General features: G+C 38.0%; 1 pseudogene; it reads right to left on the bottom strand.

The window, feature by feature from the left end:
- Positions 1-1,155: 1,155 nt before the first annotated feature.
- On the bottom strand, positions 1,156-2,025 carry LOC114036357 (annotated as a pseudogene).
- Between the last annotated feature and the right edge of the window lie 3,110 nt (positions 2,026-5,135).

Here is a 5,135-nt window from a genome sequence, read left to right as displayed (position 1 = left end):
AGAGAGTGCAACTCCCTTGCACTGGCTACATTGTTAGAATGCCAAACGTACATTTGCCTAAAAGACTGTTGCATGGCCTTCCTTCACTTAAATCCAATTCACTTGCATGTAATGGTATCACTTCCATGATGTCATGATCCTCTTTGAGAATGAAAGACAAACAACAACAACAACAGCAACAACAACATTTTACAGAGATCTCAGAGAAGACAAGTACTCACATGGAGGTCAGAAGAAATGATAGAAAGACACTCTCAACGTTTCTCTGAAGAACTTTGGAATCCATTGCATGACATAGGAGACACTGGAAAAAGACTGCCCAGCATGGCATTGACTCCAACAGTGATGTCATTTTGGTCCTCTTTGAAAACTAAGGACAACAGCCAACCAACCTACAGCATCATTATTAAAACTCCCATGTGTTATACCCTGCCTCTCCCATCCCAGATAAGAATAACTGCAGCTATTTTCTTGATTCAGTTGTATTCCATGTCATACTTAAGTAACATGGAATACCTGGCATTATGAAAATAGTTATGAAGCTGTTGTTCATCCTTTGTTCTTGAAGAGGACCATGACATCAGGAAGATGATGCCATGACTTGTGAATTAGACCTCAGAACTAAAAGAAGAAACATTATTAAAAAGAATTTGTAATAATAATACTAAGATCTAAACAAAATATTTTTCTCTCTCCTTGTCATTGAATATTTAATAATTTTAAGGAAACATAATCCCAGAGAAGGTGAGACTGACCTGAATATCTACCCAAAGTAAATTTAAAGGTGTTTTAGTACACAAATGACAACCTACTCTTTCCATTTTTTTTTTTTACAGAATTGTTCACTGCATAACTTGTGAGTACCTTGAGGGCAGGACCTTTCTTTTGCCTCTTTTTGTATCCCTGGTGTTTAGGACAGTGCGTGGCACATAGTGGGCATGTAATAAATACTTATTGACTGACTGGTAATGTAGATTATAAATTCTCCAAGAGATTTCATTTAAGTCTTTATTTGTTATGAATTTCATTGATACCCCTGTCTCCCCCCTCCCCCAAAGAAAAATCAGCCTAAGGACTAGTTTGGACTAGCATTGACATCTACCTTCCCTTGAAAACTATGGGTTTGTTATTGGTAGTTAGACTAATTTAAAATCTTTAACTAAGAAAACCTGTGATTGCATTTCCTTCACTGCCTGAAATTAACTCATCCATTTTGTTGTGCTTACTTTCTTTTATGGATGAATAAGGTAATTTCTTGAAGCCTGTCCTCTTTTGGACCTTCTCAAACACAGTTTCATTAGCAACTAACATAAAAGCCACATTTAGCAGAATGCAAATCAGAGATAATATAATAATAACTAACATTTATATACTGCTTACAATGTGCCAGGCACTGTGCTAAATGCTTTACAATTATAATCTCATTTGATCCTCACAACAACCCTAGGAGGTGGGTGCTATAGCAATTATGAAAATGGTAAAAACACTTCTCAGTGGTTCTCAAAATAAAGCAGTCCATAATATTGGGATAAGGATTAATACTGAATTCCACCACCCAGGGAAGGTTATAGCCATTTCAGAAAGAAAGTAAAACACACATATAAAGGATTCTTTGAAGATAATTCTAAAGAAAATACTGTTAGTTTAAGTCCACCACCAGGATCCCTCTATGCAAACCCTCTGTGCTTTCATTTCCTCTAGGTCGTTATATTCATTCACTTTCTTTTCTTTTCTAAACTGGTTTGTATTCTCATGTCTATTTTAAGTAACATGCTTTGCTGCCAGGAGTGCAAAGATCAGCTGACTGTCCAAAGTCTGATATGAGAAATAGGGAAGAAGTGGTTGTAACACATGTTTTTGCATCTTAACTGCAACATATTACAGAGAAGATCTTTTTGCTCATCTCTCCACATTTCTTCAGTAGCTACAATGGGGATCATGACCCTCCCAAACGAAGACCTTCTTTATGCTGGTGGAGAGTTTATTGACAACTCCAATTAAGAAATGCAGTATATGTCAATCCATCTTATTGGTGACTTATTCAATGACATTGGTGAAGAGAAGATAGTTAGATCAAGGTCTTTATCCTTAAAAAGTCTTAATCTTCTATGCCAAAGGATTGCCCGGAAGTTCCAAGCTATATCATAATGTAACTCTTCACTCTGTTTTCAGGAATTCGAGAATATTGCATCTATGTCAGTGGTGTGTGGCAGAAATATGGGTGATTCATGAGTGATGGAGGAAGTGGACCAGGAAGGGATGATAAAGGGAGAGCAACACTGGGGGAGGGAAAGGGTGTCAGTTAAGCAACGTGTGAGGGGGTGAGGGACATGAACTCTCCCACACTGAGTTTGCTCTGGCTCCTGGGGAGTGATACTCAGCAGCCGCCTCAAACTTAAGGGGCCTCCAGAAGTCTTTTTGTAAACTCTGTCAGCTCCTTTTTGTCCCTGATTAGATATATTTAAGTGAGTCACTTACCTCTTTCCCAGCATCATGTAATTTTTTGTTTTGTTTTTATTGCTGCATTTTGTCTTGACACAGTACACATAGCTATCTCACAAAGTAATTTCTTGACAACAGTTTAACAACACCACTTAATAGAGCAATTGCAGTTGGTAGAGTATGTCATTTTCCAACTGCATAGTTTACTCTTTGATAGAGAAAGGAAGGTTATATACTTTAACTTCAATAATTTTGTACCAGAAGCTAGGTGGTAGAGTGGATAGAGTGTTAGGCTTAGAATTAGGAAGACTCATCTTTGTGAGTTCAAATCCAGCCTCAGGCATTTACTAGCTGCGAGACCCTGGGTAAGTTATTTTGTCTCAGTTTCTCATCTGTAAAATGAGTTGGAGAAGGAAATGACAAAGTACTCCAGTATCTTTGCCAAGAAACCCCAAATGGGGTCGCAGAGTTGGGTATGACTGAACAACAACAAGGATCATAGAAGTAGAGCTGGGAGGGATCTTGGAAGTCATAGACCCTGTCCTTACCTTTAAAATTATAAAAACAAACAAACAAACAAAAAATTTTGTACCAATACTGTCTGCAAAAGTTCATACAAATTTTCCCAAGTTTCTCTTAATTTCTTATATGCACAATTTTTTTTTTTTAGGCAATTGGGGTTAAGTGACTTGCCCAGGGTCACACAGCTAGTAAGTGTCAAGTGTTTGGTCTTTGGTCAGATTTGAACTCAGGTCCTCCTGACTTCAGGGCTGGTACTCTATCCACTGTACCACCTAGGGGCCCCCTTTTTTGTTTTGTTTGGTTTGTTCACGATTGTTTATGGTGCATTTTGTATAGAGTTAATCAAAGGAGCTCCTCTATAATGAGGTGAGTTTTTGGGACTGGAGTTTATTGGGAGGGTAGGTTTTGTCAGGAGTTTGGACTGAATATCCCTGTTGAGAATGTAGGCATACCCTTTAGTGTGTCTTGGAAAATGAATTTTCCTAATGGGGACTGCATCCAAGATGAATTTACTGGCCCCAGAGTATCGGAAGGAGAGATTCATGTTAGAGAAATCAGCTCTTTTTGCTGGCTCCTAAAAGAAAACTTCATTGAGGATTTAGGGCCAAGGATCATAGATTTAAAGCTGATAGGAACCTGACAATAGGACATCTAGTCTAACTTCTTTCTATGGATATCTTGGGGTTTACTGGCTGAATTTCTTTCTAAAGGACCATGTCTTAAACCCAAATCACTCTGGCTGTCATTGATTGGACATTGGATCTCAGCCCAAGCCTCACTTGGTTATTGTTTGGGCTCTGATGGCTCAGAGTCAGTGTAAATAGCAATTGTTTCTGTTTTGTCCAGAAACCCTGAGGGTCTTCCCCTCCCAGATTGATTTTTTTTTTGAACTAAGTAAAAATGGCCATGCTATGCCTCATTTCTTCTCTAGCCTTAATCGCTGAATGGGTGTTGCCTCAGTCAAATTGAGATCTGGGAAAGACCTTAAATTAAAAAGGCCAAGGTCTCCCACTGCATCCAAGGGCTATCTCCAGTTGTCCTAATGTATATCTGTCCACTGGACCCAGATGCTCCAGAGGAGAGAGTGAGGTTGTGTCTTTGCACAGCCCTCCCTCACTTAAATCCAATTCGCTTGCAAGTTATGACATCTCCTTCCTCTTATCGTGATCTTTTTTGAGAACGAAGGACAAATGACAAGGAGGAAAGTGAGGCCACAATTTTTGTTGTTGTTTTTTCATAATCATATAGAGTCCTTATTCCAGTAAATCACCTATTTATTTTCCTACACAAACTATTGACTAGTCCAGGAGTTTTAATATTTTAATCATCAATAATAAATATTTAATAATTGTTAATATTAATTTTAAAATATTTTAATATTCTATGGATATTAGTATAACACTTGGGTTATTGAGCTGTTATCTCTCACTCTTTAAACATGATTAGTCCACCTCCTTTTTTGCAGTATTAAGTATCATTGATGACATCTTTTATCCTACTTCTTGCATATAAATCCTTGTTGGCAATGTGTTCCAGTCTTTTCATACTTACCATATGTCTTTATATTGTTTTTCAAGTCCCCTACAATTTTTTGATTCTTCTGATATCATGATGGTTTGTGATTCATAGATACACAGTGCAGTCAGATGAGAATGAGGAGATGCATCCAGGGCTATCACCAGTTGTCCTAATCTATATCTGGTCATTGGACCCAGATGGCTCCAGAGGAGAGAGTGAGGCTGATGACTTTGTATAGCTTTGCCTCACTTAAATCCAATTCACTTGCAAGTCAAGACATCACCCTTGTGATGTCATTGACAACAAACAACAACAGAGTTCATGGCCCCACCTTCCAATCGCAGAGGCAGATTGTAGTGATAAGGTGGGGTACCAAAGCTGATGAGATCTTGAAGAACAATGAGGTTATTTAATAATGAGCTTTTTGGAGCATGGTGGAGAAGTCAGCCAGAGAAGTCTCAAAGTAGTACAGCCAGGTAACAACTGAAATTGAATGCTGCAAAATTACTAAGAATCTCTTCGAAGAAGAGATATGAGAAGATATCTCCCTCCACTCCTTTAGAAAGGTATGGAACATTGCATGTATTGCTAGATTTTTTGTATGCATTGATATATTTGACTGATTTTTACTCTTCTTCTTCTTTCTTTATTTT

Source organism: Vombatus ursinus, unplaced genomic scaffold (genome assembly GCF_900497805.2).
Source record: "Vombatus ursinus unplaced genomic scaffold, bare-nosed wombat genome assembly UNPS02009835.1, whole genome shotgun sequence".
Classification (NCBI taxonomy): domain Eukaryota; kingdom Metazoa; phylum Chordata; class Mammalia; order Diprotodontia; family Vombatidae; genus Vombatus; species Vombatus ursinus.
The sequence above is the reverse complement of the archived record's forward strand: the minus strand, read 5'-3'. Positions and strand labels throughout refer to the sequence as shown.